General features: G+C 33.4%; 1 long non-coding RNA gene across 1 annotated transcript; it reads left to right on the forward strand.

Annotated features, from left to right (window-relative positions):
* Positions 1-2,206: 2,206 nt before the first annotated feature.
* LOC136275736 (uncharacterized) lies at positions 2,207-4,832 on the forward strand. The gene is made up of 2 exons (XR_010714237.1): positions 2,207-2,751; positions 4,534-4,832. It is a non-coding gene; the product is annotated as an uncharacterized lncRNA (long non-coding RNA).
* The last annotated feature ends 16,983 nt before the right edge of the window (positions 4,833-21,815 follow it).

Below are 21,815 nucleotides of genomic sequence, written 5' to 3' on the forward strand. Positions count from 1 at the left end.
GGGAAATCAAATTCTGCTGATGAATGGTTTTGATGACTATTCACCAAGGGCAGATAGCATGGATACTATTTTAAATTAGGTAAAAAGGCATGTTTATGCGGGCGCCTTCTAGTAATCAATTTGTCCGTCTGTCCATCCGAGATTGCTTGACTGGAGCATAGCTTCTCTCCCCTTGGCCCAATCTGGCTCATACCTCATCCACAAGGTTCCTTTGGTTGAAGGATGCCGAGTGACCTTGAACCATGTTTTTAGGTATAAGGTTAAGGTCATAGCAGAATTATATATATAAAATCCTTGTCTGGGGCATATCTTTTTTCCCTTTGGTCCAATCTGGCTAATACTCGCAGAGTGTCTCGATGGTTAAACGATGTGCAGTGACCTTGCATGAAATTTCTAGGTAACGGGTGAAGATCATATCGGATCATGCAAAAATCCTTTTTTGAGAGCATATATACTTTCTACTAACCCCTATTTGACTCAGACTTCACATAAGCAGAGCTTTTGAGTAAAGGGTGTGTAGTGACCTTGAACCTATTTTCAGTGAAAAGAAACTGTGAAGGTCATAGCAGAATTATATTTTTAAAAATCCTTGTCCGGAGTATATCTTCTCTCCCTTTGCTCCATTCAGCCTCATACTTCACCCACATGATGCCTTTGATCAAAATATATGCAATGACCTCGAATGATATTTGTAGATGAAGAGTCAAGGTCATATCAGAACACACAAAAATCCATATTTTAAGAGCATAGATATACTCTCCTTTTAGCCCCTATTTGGCTAATATTTTACCTTTACAGAGTTTATTGGTTAATGGCGTGCAGTGACCTTGAACCAAGTCTGTCAATGTGAAGGTCATAGCAGATCTTTTTAAAATTAGTTTTAGACAGTAGATTATTTTCCAAATATGCTTAATCTTGGTCAGATTGAACAAAAATGCATGTATGTTAGGGGGAATGAAATTGAATTAAAAGTTCTATGCCAGCTGGAAAAATTTCAAGTTAAAGGTCAAGGTCAAAGCAAAATTCTCTGAAATAACATAAGCGGGGCCCTTTGAAATGTTCACCATTTCAATGTTGTCTGGTTCATAGTAATTTTACATAGAAAATATTCACAGAGGTACAGTAAAGTAAACTTTACATCGATAAGTTTCTGACAATTAATGACGCAACGAGCACACAGTACGAAAGGTCAACCCTTTGAAAAGCAGTGAAGAGGAAAAGTTGCTCAGAATTATGTTTTAAACAAAATTGATTTTTTACGTAAATTTTAATTTTGCATTCTGGGTTAAGAAAAAAGATGTTAGTTCAAGGTAAAGTTAACTTGTACCTAAAATGAAGTCAAATTTGTTAAGTCGTACTTAAACACATTGTTTTTTTTGTTAAGTCGTTCTTGAAATGGTTAAGGGTTTTTGGTTAAGTCGTGCTTAAAACCATTCGGATTATGTTAAGTTGTACCAAAAATCATTCGTTTTTTTTTTATCTTTTTGTACTTAGGTTTCTTTGTTACTAGATTAAGAACTCTGCTTCTTAGACGTACTTCTAGCGTTGCTTTCGACATTAGCGGAAAACCCACTCGTTGCTTTGCAACGAGCTTTGCTCTAGTTATTTTTTTTTTTTCCCGCAAATTTTGTGCACGAGATTTCTCGAACATTTTTTGTCTGATTGCTATGAAACTTTCAGGGTATGTAGATGATATTAATATCTCTAGACGTTTTTTTCTAATTTTTAAAATTCACTTCCGGTTATGAGTTATTGCCCTTTAATTGAAAATTGGGGGGTCTTTTGTCCAGAGTTGATCTCGGGAACTACAGATGATAGATGCATGAAATTTGGCGAAATTGTCGGTAACATTTTATAATTTTGCTGGCATGAAAATTTTGGTAATTTCTTTGTTAGTTTTTGAGCTATTTGTCGCCAAAGTTTAAGATTTTTTCGGGGCTGAAATTTTGTTGCTTTTTGTATTATAACCTTTAAACTAAAAATATTTTGTTAATACATACAGAACAAAAGTTGTTTAGAATAACGAGAGCTTTCATTTAAAATTAAGAAAAAAGGGCTGGCCCCTATAATTAGGGGTCAGCAGCTCATACACGTATTTTTCTGATAGCAAAAATCGTTATCATTTTATGAAAAAAAATTAATTTAGTTATTGTTAATATATTAAATAATGTCATTTGGTATCAAATTAAACAAGTTCTGACCTATATTTTTTTTTCAAATTTCATAAAACAAATATGTGAGAATCGTACATGAACGAGTTAATATGTCTACATAGACACACAAGCGAACAAATGCCACATTAAGGCCCAGGCATTTACTGCATTACGTTGTGTTGCGTCTTAGATAAATTGTTGTGATTCAATTTCATTTTTTTCATCTATATCATTTATGAATTCAATGAACACACATTATTTAAACGTTCTATGTGCAACTATTTGTCGGGGCGCCCCTGTTTGTGACCCCCGCGCGCGCGCGCCGAATGTAAACAGTAACGAGCCGTAATGCAGAAGAGAAGTTGTGTATTCTTTCGGTGTACACATGCATTTTCAATTTGCTGTGAAACATATGAACATGCACAGGGAACAATACTACATATTTGTTTAAGGAGGATATTTTTCTCGTGTGAATCGTTTACGAGGAAATTCTGACAGCCACACTTCTGTCGACGATCAGCCGTTGATAAGCTACGAGTAATAAAGGAGAAAAGATGGACATTAAAGTGTGTGATTTATGTGGATGTTACTGAAGAAGGTGAGGCTTTTACTCCTTTTAAAGTTTCTTGTTAACTGGTTAAAATTTAGTATATAGTATAGATGTACATGTAAGTACGTGCACACTGTTAGATGTTTTTGTTATGGTGTGGGTGTTTGTTTACTAACGTGTAATTTTTACATGTTTCATGGGTGTTTAGACTCGCTCGAGGTTCATGGGGGACTGGAAAGGGTAACTGAATTTATCTATTTGAAAAAATAACAGATTGTGAATTTTCAACTCAAAATTCAAAGCAGGGTCTAATTAGAAACATATCATATATTCTTGTGCAGAGGTCTCCAAATGTAGTCATGAATACCCTGTAGACATAACTTCAAGTAAATAAAATTGTATACTTCAGACTTCAGAGTTAAAACATGACTTTAATATCTTTATGATGCCGATCATTGATAGCTCAGTTGGTAGAGCACCTGACTAGAGATTCAGGGGGCCCAGGTTCAAATCCCTTCATTATTTCTCCCATCCTGTTACAATATTGGTGTTGTGACCAACCCCTGGAACGAACAGGTTAACTCGATCCTGTCAGGGATGATCTTCGAGGGTGAAGATCATTTAAGGGGGAGGAATGTGACGGTCAGACTGGTTTGAATACCGGTGCCAGATACATGTAGCTCAGTTGGTAGAGCACTTGACTAGAGATTCAGAGGGCCAGGTTCGAATCCCACTTTGTTCCGTCGTTATTTCTCCCATCTTTTACATATACATGTATATCAGATATATGACAGATGATTAAGGTCATCACATGTTTTGCAAGATGCAATAAGTGTTAAAAACCTTTACTTTACAACAGAATACATTTAAGTGAATATTTATGTTTCTTGTTATTATTTGGTGTGGTTTTCTTGACAGTGTCGCATAAACAATTTACCCGCTCCTAAAACACAAACTTTCTTTTTGTGGATTCAGCTTACCGCTGATTGGCAGCTGTTGCAGCAGACAAATAAGATATGCACGCACAAAACACAATGAACTTATCAGAGAATGAGTTGAGTTTATTTAAACTGTTGGAATTTGGGTATTTTTTTTTAAAATGTATACTTGTGACAAAACATATATGTGGTACATACAGCTGTAGCTTTATGAAGAAAATTTTGGTTAGACCATATATACCTATCATGCAAGTAAATGATATTTACAAAAAACTTGCAATTTATGGCGCACGAAATATACGCTAGTTTTATAAAGATTGACATACATTTAATGTACCACATTCTTTGAAAAATAATCTATTAAAAATTCTTCATTAAGTTTACTCATACATGTTTTATGCTTATTACACGTAGTATTGTTTTTAAAACATGTAATTTATAAGAAAATAAACAAAAACCCTTGCTAAATTTATTTGCAAACAAAAAATACACAGTAGAATTGATAAAAAATGGTATACCAGAAGCTAATACCAGTACATGTACTTTGACGCTGTTCGGTGGGTAATATTCGTTTGTAATTTACGAATTGAAATATTGACTGTTGCACTACAAGTATGGTAATAAACTCTCTCTCTCTCAAACTCTCTCTCTTTCTCAATTTGATAAGTGTTTATACCTATGAAAATTTTTTAATATTATATTATGACTTGATATGCAAATTTTTGATCTTGTACTGCCTAAATGTTATGTCATGTATTGGGATATGTCATACTTATTACACTGCATGGTCAGTGTATTTTTTACAGAAATACTATGCATATGTTAATGTAAACACAGCTATTACTAGTACATGTATGTAAACACAGCTAATTATTTTTTTTATTTATTTCAGCTCAAAACAGACTCTTGTTACCACATGGCTTTTACCGGTACCTGTTGATTCTTGTGGGTCAGCTCCTGAGATTAACCTGTCACCTCTATCCACATGCATATTCCTTGTGTTCTACAGACTATTTACCGGTAATTCAAATTAAATCCGATAATGCATGAACAATAATGGAACTTGAAGAAAGCATCATGCCATGTTGTGGTTTGTGTTTGATAAGAAATTATGAAAACAAAATTAAGGCTGTTTAAAGAAATTCATAATTGCTGTGAAAATTTGTTTTTCAATAAAAGTATACAATTATGTTTCCTTTATTTTTTATTTCATAAAGATATTTAGATGTGTTTACATAATTGAACCCCCCCCCCCTCTATTTAATTGTCTGCATTAAGATTACATGTAGGATATGTAAATGTACATTTGACTTTGAAATAACATCTGCTATGATAATTACTTTTGAAATGAACAAGAAACAACCTATTTCTACCTTTCTAAGGTATATATGCATAAAAAAGTAGAAAAACATGTCAAATTTGAACATTTTTCATTGAAATCAACTCTGTCTCCAGCTACCTGGGTGTGTTTGAATTTAATTCTAATTTAAGCATGGCTAGAAGACATGGTTAGAAGAAGACTAGAAATCAGAATAGATTAGATATTCACTAAATATGATTGTTAGCTTACTTTTTTCACGAAAACAAGAAATCACAAGCAGGACAGCTGTCTATTTGTTAATTAAAATGGTACAAATCATACAATAAACAAATAAAGATCACATTTTAGAATCATTGATGATTGTTTTCAAATATGTGTGAGAAATGACTCAAGGAAATTGCCACATGTTTCATAAAATTAGGTAAAACATTTCAAACCATGACTTTTTATGAAAATCAAAAGATTGGGGGGTGGGGGGTATACATGTAAGGGTATTTCTAAGTGATGTGAAGCTTTTATCATGATTATATCATGTAGGCATATGTTGTATTGAATAAGGTTTCTTTTTAAAGGTGGTTGAACAAAAGTTGACCTCTAAAAGGTCAGATAAAGATGTTTTACTATGGAGAACCCTGTAAATCTGTGTTTACTAAAGGAAATTGGAAATGGTGGGTTCACTTAAATGGCCATATTTTTATTAAACCTCAATGGAATTGGCAATATGTGGTATTCTTTTTCTCAGAATTGCATTAGCTTTCTTATTCTAAGACAAACCGTCTTTTCATAAAAATGTTAGTGTACTAAGTTAAAGATACAAGGAACAGTTTCGGATAAAGTACCGTCAATATTTTTGTAAAATTGAGAGTGACTGTACTTGAAGGTTTATCATTGTTGCGTAGATTCATGAAATGAATTTTAATGATTACCAATAGTTAGAGGGATGTCTCTTGTTGGAATTGGTAAGCAATATTAAGGCCCCTAATTTTAAGTACATGAGAAGCAGAAATAAATTGTGAAACTTGCGGCTATGACAGATATGTTGACTTTACAGTGAAATTGAAGGTTACAAACGGGAGGTTATATAACATGAAATGTAGGTGGATGGGATATTATATGCCTATTTAGTATTTACTGGGTATGAGGACAATAGCAAGTTTATTGTCCCCCAAGACAGCAAATATTGAATGAGGCAAAGCCAAGGAAAATAGTAGCTGTTGAATGGGACAATAAACTTGCTATTGTCTGAATAGTCAGTTAATTGGTATTTCATTATACAGAAGAAAACTTTATTTGTCAGCGATGCAGAATTTCTTGATGATAAACAAATTAGAGTTAAATCAAACTTTGTATTTAATGCGGCGATCTTATTAGGTCAGAGGTGTTCCGAGTTTAAGGTGATATGTTGTGACGTATTGTTTATCGAAATAAACAATAAAATAAAGTGTAATTATATAAGTACATGTAGTTTCTTCTCAAAAATGGTCACCTAACTCCTTAGCACAGTGGGTTAGAGGGTTTACTAGGAACCTGTAAGTCATGAGTTCGAATCCTGCTGGGGTTTTTACAATTTTTACCTTTTCAAATATTTTTAAAAGCTATTTTTTGGTTAAATATTGTAAAATTTGAAAATTCTAAACCGGTGAAAAGTTTTCAATTATATAGTACTTTAATCCACATTAATATCGACAGATGTCCCATACCACCTTAAAAAGGAGGGAAATCAAATTCTGCTAATGAATGGTTTTGATGACTATTCACCATGGGCAGATAGCATGGATACTATTTTAGATAAAAAGGCATGTTTATGCGGGCGCCTTCTAGTGATCAATTTGTCGGTCTGTCCATCCGAGATGGCTTGACAGGAGCATAGCTTCTCTCCCCTTGGCCCAATCTGGCTCATACCTCATCCACAGGGTTCCTTTGGTTGAAGGATGTGCAGTGACCTTGAACCATGTTTTTAGGTATAAGGTTAAGGTCATAGCAGAATTATATATATAAAATCCTTGTCTGGGGCATATCTTTTTTCCCTTTGGTCCAATCTGGCTAATACTCACAGAGTGTCTCTATGGTTAAACGATGTGCAGTGACCTTGCATGAAATTTCTAGGTAACGGGTGAAGATCATATCGGATCATGCAAAAATCCTTTTTTGAGAGCATATATAATTTCTACTAACCCCTATTTGGCTCAGACTTCACATAAGCAGAGCTTTTGAGTAAAGGGTGAAAGGGTGTGTAGTGACCTTGAACCTATTTTCAGTGAAAAGAAACTGTGAAGGTCATATCAGAATTATATTTTTAAAAGTCCTTGTCCGGAGTATATCTTCTCTCCCTTTGCTCCATTCAGCCTCATACTTTACCCACATGATGCCTTTGTTCAAAATATATGCAATGACCTCGAATGATATTTGTAGATGAAGAGTCAAGGTCATATCAGATCACACAAAAATCCATATTTTAAGAGCATAGATATACTCTCCTTTTAGCCCCTATTTGGCTAATATTTTACCTTTACAGAGTTTATTGGTTAATGGCGTGCAGTGACCTTGAACCAAGTCTGTCAATGTGAAGGTCATAGCAGATCTTTTTAAAATTAGTTTTAATTAGTAGATTATTTTCCAAATATGCTTAATCTTGGTCAGATTGAACAAAAATGCATGTATGTTAGGGGGAATGAAATTGAATTAAAAGTTCTATGCCAGCTGGAAAAATTTCAAGTTATAGGTCAAGGTCAAAGCAGAATTCTATGAAATAACATAAGCGGGGCCCTTTGAAATGTTCACCATTTCAATGTTGTCTGGTTCATAGTAATTTTACATAGAAAATATTCACAGTAAACTTAACATCGATAAGTTTCAGACAATTAATGACGCAACGAGCACACAGTACGAAAGGTCAACCTTTTGAAAAGCAGTGAAGAGGTAAAGTTGCTCAGAATTATGTTTTAAACAAAATTGATTTTTTACATAAATTTTAATTTTGCATTCTGGGTTAAGAAAAAAGATGTTAGTTCAAGGTAAAGTAAACTTGTACCTAAAATGAAGTCAAATTTGTTAAGTCGTACTTAAACACATTGGGTTTTTTTGTTAAGTCGTTCTTGAAATGGTTAAGGGTTTTTGGTTAAGTCGTACTTAAAAACATTCGGATCATGTTAAGTTGTACCAAGGTCATTCGATTTTTTTTTATCTTTTTGTACTTAGGTTTCTTTGTTACTAGATTAAGAACTCTGCTTCTTAGACGTACTTCTAGCGTTGCTTTCGACATTAGCGGAAAACCCACTCGTTGCTTTGCAACGAGCTTTGCTCTAGTTCTTATTTTTTTTTTTTGTTTCCTAGACGCGAACTTTGAGGCTTCATATCTTGCTCATTTCTGAACGGATTTTGCTCAAATTTTCAGGGCTAATGTACTTTACAAAACACTATCTTTAGCAATTCATAAAATGTAGAATTCCCTTTCCGTTAAAGAGTTATCCCCCTTTTAATTTGTTTTAGGGCCTTTTGTTTCCAGACAAAGGCTCCGAGACTATGATAGCAGGGAATGGGAATCCAACGAATTTGAATAACAGAGACATTGTAGTTGTGCACATCTGTTTTTGTTTTTAGATTACGTTTTTTATTTAGGAAAAGGTAGGGGGTCAAAAAACAGGATTAAAAAAAGTGCAAAAATTTAGACATGTTTTCCTTTATATCTTTTAAACGAAAAACATTTTGTTAAGACATGTAGAATAAAAGTTGTGCAAAATATCAAGGGCTTTCATTTGACACCAATAAAAAAGGGCTGGCCCCTTAAATTAAGGGCCAATGGCCCCTAAAATATTTTGCTTAATAACTCAAAAACGGTTAGGATTTTGATATGGCTGTCGCTGGAAAAGTTGTTTGTTGGGATCTCATAAAGGTCGTTACAATGTTATTTTGTATGAGATTTGTGTAGTATGAGTGTAAAAAGCTTTACATGTTAACATGTACCTGTTTTCATTTGACAGGTTAACGAAAGTCTTTGCGCGTACAACTGGCATAAAGTTACCGCAGAAAGTATGCTGGTTTATACAAACGGCATTAATCCATAAGAATTTTTTTTTTTAGAATACGTGCTTTATTTTAGGAGTTTAAGTCATTGTTGTTAAGTTCTTATAATGCACAATCCTTAAAAACGGGATTTGGGAAACAAATCATTGTTTTTCTTTTCTAGTAAACCACAAAATATGGAATGAAAAAAAATATATGCATTACATTTTAGTTATTAACTCCATGCATTTAAAATCTACCTTGAATCAGAGCTGTGTGTGTGTACCATTACGTAAGCTCTCCCTCGCCCGCGGCCGAGAGAATCGGTCACCATGGTCGCGGCTGGACTACCTAGCGGTCAGCGGTTATCTAATACACGAGAGTTACGTCTCTCATATATGATTTATTTATCCGCAAACTCAAGAATTGTTTTAGTTTTGATTACACATATTTTTTATGGATTAAACGATTGGGTGTCATTTAAGAAATCGTTCAGTTAATTAATAAAGGAATGTCATTTTCAATCTAAAGCAATAATAGACATAGATCAATTGTGGGTTTTTAAGTTTAAAAGAAATAACTTCTATTTGATAGAGTAAGGTCATTATACTGCAATTTTTTCAAAGCTTCCTTGGTTCTGAGCTGTGCGGGTTTGTGCGTTGTACCTTTACGTAATCTATCGTTCGCCCACGACCGAGGATCTCAGCCACGGCTGCACTACATAGCAGTTATTTAATACACAAGATTCGCACACCGAGACGCACCCTTCCATGCATATGAACGTGTTTGAGTTAATATAGCCGTAAATACAAGAACTGTTTTAATTTTATGTTATCAAAGTTTGTCCATTTTGTATTTATTTAATTAAATTTGAGTGTAAATGAATAATAATGAACGATATTACTCCAAATCGGAAACACCGTCAGACATAAATTAATGGTTGGTTTGTTTATGTAAAATATTTTATAAACTGTACAAATAATGCTTTAAATCAACAACAACAACCCCTAAATATTAAACATTTAAATGATGATCATCCATCGCACATGGCTGAGGAGATCCGGCGCGAGTGGGCGCCTGTAAAGTGCGAAACGAAATCGAACGAAACGAAACGAAACGAAATCAAACGAAACGAAACCAAAAATCGAAACGAAACGAAACGGAATTTAAACAAAACTAATATCATTTTTGACTACATAAAAGTGAAAATAAATTCATTGAAATAAATTTTTGAACCATAAAATATAACTACCTGTATGTTTCAGATTGCCGCTGTAAATTTGTAAGCCGATTATCCGAAATTTGCAAAAATTATATGATTATGTAAATAAGTGATGTACATTCCTATACCTTTTAAAGTTTCTAATTTGTTTCATTAAATCATAAAAATGATATTCAGACATTTTGAGAGAGAGAGAGAGAGAGAGAGAGAGAGAGAGAGAGAGAGAGATGCCTTAAACTTATCAGCGACATCACATAGCAAAGTGTATACGCAAGTGTTGGGAGAGAGAGAAAGAAAGAGAGAGATAGAGATATGACGATGATACTGAAGGGGACATTCTAACATCAATTTTCTTTCTATCTATATGAAATATTGTAAAAATGAAACGATCGAATACAATGTGATTTAGAAAATATTGGTCGGTTACCAGTTTCTAACATATAATAAGAATTGTTGTAATATGTATAGCATGAATTTGGACGTCGTAATTTGACAAAATTAACTTGCAATATAAAGATGATTATACTGTAAATGTATTAAAAACTGTCTTTACCCCTTTGGCTATGTATTCTATTTTGCATTTTTGGCGGAAAACGGCGTCCGCAAAATAAAGTACATTGCCAAATGTAAAATATTTAAATAGATAAAAAGGTAAATTCAGAAATGCGCTAATTCAAATCCATGCTAACTTGTTGAAAAGTTTTATTCCGCCAAATATTGTACACCCTAAATATAGTGCGTTTACAGTATTTACGGAGACATTCCAACTACACGATTTTTTTTATATCGATATGAAATATTGTAAAATGATTCAAATTCATTGTGCGTGCGTGTGAAAGGGGGAGAAAGAGGGGATCATGTTTGATTTAAGGTAAAACACAGGTAAGAAACCTTTTTATATTGCACGTTAGTTTTGTCAAATTACGACGTCCAAATTCATGCTATACTTTCTTATTATATGTTAGAAACTGGTAACCAACCAGTATGCTATAAATCACATTGTATTCGATCGTTTCATTTTTACAATTTTTCAAATCGATAGAAAGAAAATTGTTGTTAGAATGTCCCCTTCAGTATCATCATCATATCTCTACCTCTCTCTTTCTTTCTCTCTCTCCCAAAACTTGCGTATATATACTTTGCTATGTGATGTCGCTGATAAGTTTTAAGGCATCTCTCTCTCTCTCTCTCTCTCTCTCTCTCTCTCTCTCTCTCTCTCTCTCTCTCTCTCTCTCAACGTCTGAATATCATTTAATGAAACAAATTAGAAACATTAAAAGGTATAGGAATGTACATCACTTATTTACATAATTATATAATTTTTGCAAATTTCGGATAATCGGCTTACAAATTTACAGCGGCAATCTGAAACATACAGGTAGTTATATTTTATGGTTCAAAAATTTATTTCAAGCAATATGAGCTGCAATTTTTATGTTGAAACTTTTTTGAAAGAAAATGTTATTTTCTACTAAATGACAAAAAAATATCATGGTTTTTAAATTTCTGTTAGCTTTGTTTTTGTGGGAAAAGCCATTAAGAAGTCTTAATTGGAGCAAAGTGAATTATTGTCGTCCTGTACAAAAATTGATCAGCTATATATTCCTTATAAGTGAAATCTTTCTCCTGACAAAAATTAATGATTTTTACAAATTTTATTTATCATAACAGTTTAAGTTAGACAGACTTATCATACTAGCAGGTTTTTGCAGCAAAATAAAATTCTAAAAAATACAGCTCATATTGCTTTCAGTGAATTTATTTTCACTTTCATGTAGTCAAAAATGATATTAGTTTTGTTTAAATTCCGTTTCGTTTCGTTTCGATTTTTGGTTTCGTTTCGATTGGTTTCGTTTCGTTTCGATTGGTTTCGTTTCGTTTCGTTCGATTTCGTTTCGTTTCGTTTCGTTTCGATTTCGTTTCGCACTTTACCGGCGCGAGTAGACAAGTGATCCGCGGTCGGTTCGTGATCTTCTACATGTACCTTATCACGCGTTCATGTTTCATATTTTGCACGGACACAACTATATTTTATTATGTTTTCAACTATTATATTGGTTTAAGGTGAAACGATAAATTTATTTTACTTGTACAGTTGATTAAGCATTGATGTATACGATAGCGTACAAGGTAGTTTAAAAATCAAATCAAATTATAATCAAAGTTCCATGTAACATGTTTGCGGTAGGTGCTAGCACGATAAAAGAATGTCCTGAGTTGAGGCATCCGATGATTATTTAAAAGAATATTCACATGAGTTTTAAACACTTTAGATTAGATTCTATCGGTCACATATTAATCACTTCTGTAGTTTTTCTACATGTTCGTTTCATTGTGGAAGCGAACTCATTGCTGCCCCCCCCCCCCCCTCCTCCCGCCCCGCTGACAGGAGCTCGCGCTGTATTTTTTTTTTTTATTTTTTTTTTTTATTTGCGAAACGATATCAAGATCTGTCGAAAATCATTTTTGGTGGCTTCTTCTTATGTGTAACATTTTGTTTTACTTTCCCACCCGTTTGTTTATTCGGTCGGTCTGTGTTAATTCAACCGCCACGTGCGACCGAGAATCTTGTGTTGCTTCAGCGCACACAGCTCAGCATATATAGCCCCGGATCATCAATTTTTATGTTAATTGAGTAACAATTGGAATGGTGCTTTTACTATATAAAATAATAAATAAAAAAAAATCATCCAGAAAAAATGTTACCGTAACTCAATAGTCAATACCAAAAATAAAATCTGCATGATTACAAACTGAAATCGGGTTTTCAGTATTCTGCGGGATTTGATTTTTCTTCTAATATTAGTATTTTTATTGGTTTCAGAGAATACGATGTAAAAATACAAACAGTAAATAAATCTGATATTATTTCCATTGATAATGTTAAAAAATATTTAAAATTAAATTAGTCACATTCGTTAGAAAACAATGTTATACAAACATCCGTTAATTTTTTTCCTATGTCGTATCATTCGCGTAAATAAATATGTTCTGTACATATCCATGCACCTCAGAAAAAATTCAAATGATTAAACAAAAAAGAAAGTTGTAATTACTATTTCGGATTTTTTTTTTCAAAGTAATTTAACATTGTATTGAAAAGAACAAGAAATAAAAATGATTTAATTTTTTGACTCAATCTTCGTATATATTACCGGCTTTCCTTACATGTACATGTATAACGGCGTACAGTGTATAGATTATCATGATCTATTTGAATTAAGTACCATACGTAAAGATTCCCATAATAATTAATTGCATGACTGTGTACATTGTAGGCAAATCCCTGTGCGTTAATTACTTTTAAGACCTCTTGTTTTCCGTTAACAGTGGTTTAAATAATTAAAATAATTACTTGTAAAAATATCTATAATCGAGATTCCAAAGAACTTACTTTCTGCAATTCATAGAAATGATCAGTATGTTTTCTTTCTATGTTTACATTTAATTCTGTTCAAATAATTAATAAATTTTCTATCATTTAAATTGTGTGCTTCATCAAATACTGATTCCGATTACATTGAAGTCATTAATTTTTCCATTGGCTATTGACAAAAAAAGAGACGATTGACCATCCAATGAAAACAAATACACAGAGTTTGATTGACAGGTTCAGCCAGGTGCAGGTCTCACCGAGGTTATGTGTGCCGCTTGTACAAAGCCGAATGGTCTTAGTAAGAGTTGTCGATGTAAATAAATAATAAAAAAAAAAATACATGCTTATCAAAACATGCTCGTGTAAGTTAAAGTTGATTAAGGCTTGTTCCAACAGAAATCATGTTTTGCTAATTGTATTTAATATTTTTTATGTATAGCGAATTTTAATATTGCACAGTCATTTTACCGGTAACGAATCAGTATGCGGTTTCGTCGTGCATGCAACTATTATTATCGGAATTCCAAATGTTTTTATTTAATGTTTAAATCGCGTTTCTTTGTCCTTCTAAACTGTAGTATCAAACTTCCGAAAATATAAAGGAAGTAATTTCAACACCCCCTCTATTTTCCTTGTTTTGAGAATTCGTTTCCCAGTATCGAATTAAGCGCCTTTTATCTCTTCTGACCGAATATTTTGAGGCGAATTAATTTCAAAAAATATACTAGAGGTACATGTTAATGGACTTATAAATGAAGAATGAAAAAACAATTGTGGGAATATGTCATTTAAACAAATAATATGATCGTTATTTTTATCATACCGTTTTCCCGTCAAATTAAAACTGGACTTAAACAGTTTTCATTTGCGTTACTTTATAATATTGAATTTTCATAAAAACACTTTATAATAGTAATTGATGATAAGTAGTTGCCATTTTCCCATGTTTTTCCCGTATATCTATCAATATATGCAGCCAAATAATACTTCTGTCGCAATGAACCGAAACTAGGAAAACTACACGTGGTTCTATTTGAAGTCGTAATTTCATTCAAAGCTCCATTATTATTTGATATGATGCATTATCTTTTAAAATGAATTATATTTACTAATTATCCACTAAATAGGGATCAATAACAAAACTTATTTTCATAGTTAGGCTTAATTGTTTTCACACTTTCGTTTTTTCTGCTTTGAACTTCCGGCAGCTCATATCTGGGTCACATTTTTAATTTGAATAATCGTGCAAATGGCAAACAACTTCACGCACTGATAGAATATTTATTTCTTCTTTATAATTACCTAGCTAGGATTTTTTAAAACCTCAACTTCGTCTTCCACTAGTAATTTTTCTAAAAATTATTCGATACTGGCAAATATTCGTTACCGGTAAAACGACTGGACCAGTACTGAAACATCGTATAAAAACGTTATATATACATGTACTCTGTAACTAGTCGTCTTTTAATACATATACCTTTCTTTTGTTTGTTAAAAATAAATTCAATTTTGTAAAAAGATAAGTATATCATTTCCTCTAGATTTTTTTCCCATGAAAATACCTACAAAAGAGTTTTGCCAATTACAAACAGTTTAAAGTACATGTAATGTAAAACACGGGCGCCATTTTGAAACAAATTGTCAGAGAGTTCCGAATGAAATCTGATGAACGTTTTACATGGTTCTCGCACGCTTTGCTCGAAACGATTTACACGCTTTGTCCGAAACTCTGCACGCTTTGTCCGAAACGCTAAACGGTTTACACGAAACGCTTCACGATTCACACGAAACGGTTAACACGAAACGTTTCTTGCACGTAAGTCGCACGCTTTTTTGGTGTAGTAGTACGTTTCAGGGTCTGTAAATTTTTTCAGCACGCAAAAATTCTAAATTGTACATTGTTTTCAAAAATTTAGAAATATTTAAATAAAGAAGTTATCTTAGAGAAAAGGTTACGTGTTTTGTAAACGGGTTCGGTTTAAAAAAAAAAGAAAACCACAATTCCTGACATGACCCAAGAGTACATACTGTTTACAACAATGCTTGCTACCCTCTGAAAATTTAACTCGCCATTAAATATTTCATTTTTTAAATAATGTTTGTTACGATTACATAAACTAAAACAGTTTCTTATTTTCTTTTTAAATACACGTTTTATATGCAGGCTTTCAATCACAACACGTTTTTATAACAAAAACAGAACTGAAAGTTTAGAAATTATAATCGTTTGACACCACATCACATATATTTTCAACTCGCAGCAACAACGGAAGACCTACTCGTGGCTTTGCCACGAGCTCTGCTCTAGTTTTCTTGTAATGATTGATATAAAAATGGTGTGTTTTGTATAGTTTTATACAAAAAAGAAATAAAATCGAAATTCGCAAATAAATGCATCTCGGCTGATAGACGAAACGAAGATGTAAGGCAAGATTTTCAGTTACTGTGTAAAACAGCATCCCTATGAAGGATTTAGCGTCGACATTCCTAAAACACTCCCCGGTCATTCCTACCCCCATCCCCCAACAAAAAAAAAATCAATTAACACCCCCTCCCCCCCCAAACCCCCCCCCCCCCCACACACACACACCTAGCACCTAAATTTTCTCCCGTAAAAAAAGGCTTATATCTTGGAGGGATAGGACAATTCATCCAGTCAATCTGTAATTGGGTATTTATTTAGTATGTATTCCTGATTTTATCAAACGATTTAAGAGATCAGTGTTTCCCGGGCGTGAATAATTTAATTAACATCAGTGCACTAGCTATAAGTATACCCGCTATCAATCTGCGTGTGCGATCAGATAATCTAAAAAATGTAAAAATTAGAAGTCTACACCACAAATTTAACTGATCATGAAGAAATATAGGTATATTTTGATAATTTTTAAGCTTGCAGTTTAGGGTAATGTATCTATCGACGGAGCTTTGAAATGAATAATTTTTTACCATATACCATATAAATCTCGCATTTTTATGGCCAGTCATTAATTTTTACATTATAAGGAACATATATTGCGTCTTTTTGAAAAGATTAAAAATCTTGATAATAGCTTTGTTCAACCTTAATATGCATATAATCAATTAAGATAGACAGTCGCCATGTTAAGTTTGTTCCTAAGACATCGATTTACCTGTCTTAAAGTTAAGACACAACTTAGGAAATTCATAAGATAAGATTGGAATAGTGAAACGGATAAGTAATGAACTTAGGAAAAAGTTCTTTCCTAAGATACAACTTAGTCCTAAGTATGCTTTGTGAAACGGGCCCCAGGCACGTAGCATCGGGGGGGGGGGGGGGGGGGGGGTCACTTTTTCTAGCAGCAACTAATTTTTTAAAATTTGCATATAAAAAAATTGAATTATCATGGATTTGGTCCCCCCGATTTTTTAAGAGCACGTAAAAAATTGATATGAAATCAAGGAAATTAGGATTGAAATTGAAGTTATATTTAAACTAGTAAACTACCCCCCCCCCCCCCCACCCCCACACACACACACACGGATTAGGATTTAGGATTTTGATTGATTTTGGGGAAATCCTAAATTCCTAAATTCCTTTTTTTTGCTTGTCAAGATTTTTTGGAAGACTCTGCCCCCCCCCCCCCCCCCCCCACTTTCAAAACCGATGCTACGTGCCTGAAGACATACTAGGAATAGGTCATGGGCGACAACTCTACTTTAAGGATGTCAACATGTACCGCTCTTCATTCACTGAGAAAAGTCGCCCGATGATCATATATAAGTTAAAGAAAAGGTAAAAAAGCAAATCACTCTGCGAGAATACATGTAGCATAACTTTGCTTATGAAAGGTCCCCTAGTGGCACCCCAAATTTTGAAACAAATCTCATATTTTGTGCTAAATAGGTCTGAATAAAATTTGGTTAAAGACTTTTGTAAGATAAAAAATCCAATTAGTAATGAAAAACGAGTCGTTTAAATGTAATTGCTTTATCATCTTGGGTTTCATTTGGTTTTTTCGTCCTTTCGGGTTAATAGGCGCACTGCACCGGTGTAGCACTAAACAAGACATCATCAAAAATTAGTAACAAAAACAAGTGGATAAAAGGTAAAACAAGTTTAACTCGATGAGAAATAATTGCAGTTTGGATGGAATGGCGCATTAGGATCTGCACGACGAAGTCACGTCATTTTTTTTTTCTCACCTTTATGATGCCTCTTTATAGGAACCTATAGAATATCGAAAATGATCGATATCCTCTATATCCATTATTTACCTTGTTTGGTGTTGTGATTATAATGAATGATAGAATTATAATCAGATTATCTGAACTTGAGAGCTGAAACCTTTATTTAGGTTTTATAAATATGCTCATATCATATATATATAATTACCACTAGAAACAAATTCCTATTCTTTAGGAAATAAGTAACAGTCTTGCTCTCTATATGGCAAAAAAAGATGTAAAAATGCTGAAAATGTCCCACAAAAACAACACTGAAATCTGATTTAGCTGCATGACAACGATTGTGTATTTTTGTCCGTGACAAAATGTGTTAATCATTAAGATATGTGGTCAAAAATGACCGTGCTATTTTGAAACAAAAATGAATGTGTAAATCGTATTATATATTTTGCAATTAAAAAGAAAACAATTGTATGTCGTACTACATGATAATAATTTTTTATAAAAAATAAAATCAATAAAAAAATTCCCTTTTTAACTGATATTCTTAAAAGAACGATAAAAAATGCTTATTTCAGAAACAGAAAGATTCTTTACCATTGATAATGAAACCTTAACAAGAATCGGCCGCATCTAATAGGCTGGAAATCTAATATTTGTTCCAAAGTCCATTTATTGATGATAAAGATATCAAGAACAATCTCATTTATTATTTGGGTGGGTATCTTACCTAGATATGGCGGATATAGAGAAAGAGGAGCCTATTAGTGCCTTCTGTGTGAGGACAAGAATACGCTAAATCTTTGGGAGGATGGACTTGAAATATGCGCTCGATGTGTGGTCCAACAGAATAAGACAGTTAACTCCCATCTTTGTTCTAAAATTATACTCAACATCATTTTTGCTTCATTGGTCCCCAAGAAATGCACGTGATCCCTCACATCTGTAATCGACTCATTCCGTTCGATTGTGTACTTTTCTTTTGTAGTCGTTGCCACTTCATAAAGACAGAATAGAAGAAACTTCAGGATATTGTGACCCCTGCCTAAAACACACAGGGGCAGCAAAGTGGTAGGAGCTACCTACATGAGGACAAGAATACGCTACTCCTTGGGGAGGGAAGCCATTTCGCAAGGATTAGCTTGAAATATACGCACGATGTGTGGTCCAACAGAATAAGACAGTCAATTCCCATCTTTGGTCTAAAATGCTCAATATCATTTATGCTTCACTGGTCCCCAATGCTACCTTTAAGCCTGTCGAGGAGGTGCTGAGGACACCATGATCCTTGCTCGCTGCGGAGCCAGCCAGTCGGACATGCCAACAATCTCTTAGATGTGAGCCCAGTTTAGATTTCCTATAGACATTATTTTAGATTATAGCTCCCCTCTGGTGCTTCAGGGTCTCTAGATATTCCCTAAAGACAACGTAAGGGGAAAAAAGGGGAAGAAAGGAAAGAAAATAATGTACAGGTAAACATGGAAATGGTAGGAAGGGAGCGAAGGCAGAGAATAATGAGGGAAATGAACCACGGGATCGAGAGAAAAGACTTGAGTAGTAGTAACGTAACACAAGAAGCTCTGATTGCGACAGCAAACGTAAGGAGGAGGACGAAAGATAGATAAAAGTGGAGGCAAGCCAACAACCACAGCTATGAGCAACATTGGTTTCGAAACTGGACATCATGAACAACCATCTTTTTTATGATCCATGACGTCTTGCACAATATGATGGATGATATGAAATATAATAAGCTGTGCTGCAAGAAATAAGGGACTGAAGGGGAAACAACTGTTGTAAGAAGGTCGAGAAATGTAGCATTGAAAAGGTTTTTGGTATCCCCAAAAGAATGACACCCCTAGAAGGAGACAAACACCACGAAAATAAAAAAAAATTAATCTTGATGTGTTCTATATTTTGAAAGATCAATTTGTGTTATTGTCATGACTATAGCAACTGAAAATAATTATATTGTTTGAGTTATTAATGTGTAGTTTAATGATCTGTGAGTTACAATCACATCCAAATATTACTTTTGTGTATCCAAAGTTTGTTAAGTTTCCTTTAAAACACTGGAAACTTTAGAAATGGCTAAAATGTAGAGTGTGGGCCAGTAAAGATGCATATAAAAAATCAAAACTGTCCATTGCCAAATACTTTATTTCATGGTATGAATATTGTGGTTAAAATTATATTAATCATCAACTTTATTCTAATTTAAAAAAACAATTTTGCCATCGCATCGCTTTTCCCGAATGATGATTAATTTTACCATAACAACCTTAGAATCATTTGGTAAATTATAACTTCCATTTGTTTTCGCTAAAGATTATCAATAAGTATAAAATTATTTCATTAGCTTCTCGTTCAAAGGCGGCCATAATTGTTGCATTGTTGGAATTACAATAGGGGTGGGTATTGCTAGAAAAATTATATTGCGATATATTGCGATATTTTGTGGCATATTGCGATAAATATTGCAATATATTGATTTTAAAAAAAAAAAATTCTCGTAAAGGTTTATAAAGACTAGTTTTCATGAATTTTCTTCATTAAAATCAAAGTTAAATAACAACTCTTTAATCTCATTACATAACATTAAATAAGTGGAAACAAAATACATGTACGTATATATTGCATAAGTGCACTATAAAAGTACACATAAGTACATTTACTAGATGTGAGAAAAAAACATTATTATGTGTTATAATTTGTTATTCTTTATAAAACTATAGTCTGATTCAGGAATATCAGTACTTTGGTCTGCGTTGTGTTCGTCCGCCATTTTGATAAACACCTATTCTACACCGCAAAATGTTTCGACATGTATTCCGGAAAAGTGTTATATAGTAACTCAGTATGAGACCGTACCTTAAGAATGCAGTGAATACCACGTTATATATTGGTCGTTTTTTATTCAATCTCGATTTTTTAAGCACTGTAATTATTTACACAAGAAAATTAAATAATTACAGGTTTGGAATTCAGCTTCAACACCATATTTAGCGTCTATTAGACACTTCCGGTTCGAATATCGTAAATACCGGTATTGGAAAAATATATAAGGAATAAGGAATCATTCTTTGAGTATTATGAGGTGATAATTTCGGTCGGGGCGTGATCAAATCCAATAAAGCCCTCAATTATCACCTCATAATACTCAAAGAATGATTCCTTATTACTCATATTTATATAATTTTAAGCCATCGTGGGATTATATAATTAGCCTCTATAAATATAAATTAGCAAACCCCTATGGCGCCTCAATTTGGCGTCATTTATATTATGGGTTATATAGTACAAAATCGATACGTAGTGTTATCATAGGCAAATACACTGGAAAATGTAAATATATTGCGATATATTATCGTTGGGTTTAATATTGCAATATACCAATATATCGATAATATTGCACACCCCTGAATTACAATGTATTTCAAGTCACGTCGCTGCCAATCAAACGAGTACGGTGAATTACCCAAATACATTTAGCTTTAAAATTTATTAGACACATAGGTTATCTTTCTTAATATCAAAATTTTACAATAGTTCACTAATATGAGGGCTTAAACCTACTTTATAGTTTGTTTTAAAAAATAAAATGTGTTGGGCCAATACGCTAAAAGAAAATGGATGAATAAGGCTTGTACTGAAAAAAAAAAAAAAAAAAAAACCAACATAACATCGACTTGCAACCCTCAAAGATTTAAACCGGAACCTACGAATGGTGTCATTTTTTTCTTAAAACTTTAATGACTTATCTTTTTTATTGGGTTATGTGTACCCCATTTTTATCTATCTATCTATCTATCTATCTATCTATCTATCTATCTATCTATCTATCTATCTATCTATCTATCGTCTGTCTGTCTGGTCTAATGGGAAAAGATCCGATTTCAACAAGAGGCCCAAAGGCCTTGACGGTCACGAGTACTAAAGCCCTTATATGGGCTTTTAAGGGAGCCTCATCTTTGCATTTTGAGTCTTAACCTTAATCCAAGACTCTCCTGAAAATTACCCCTGCTTTTCTTTATCAATATCTTCTTCACATAATGTCAGGCATGATGAACCATGAAGAGCAAATTCCTCATTATTGTGATACTT

The sequence above is a fragment of the Magallana gigas genome, chromosome 5 (assembly GCF_963853765.1).
Source record: "Magallana gigas chromosome 5, xbMagGiga1.1, whole genome shotgun sequence".
Taxonomy (NCBI): domain Eukaryota; kingdom Metazoa; phylum Mollusca; class Bivalvia; order Ostreida; family Ostreidae; genus Magallana; species Magallana gigas.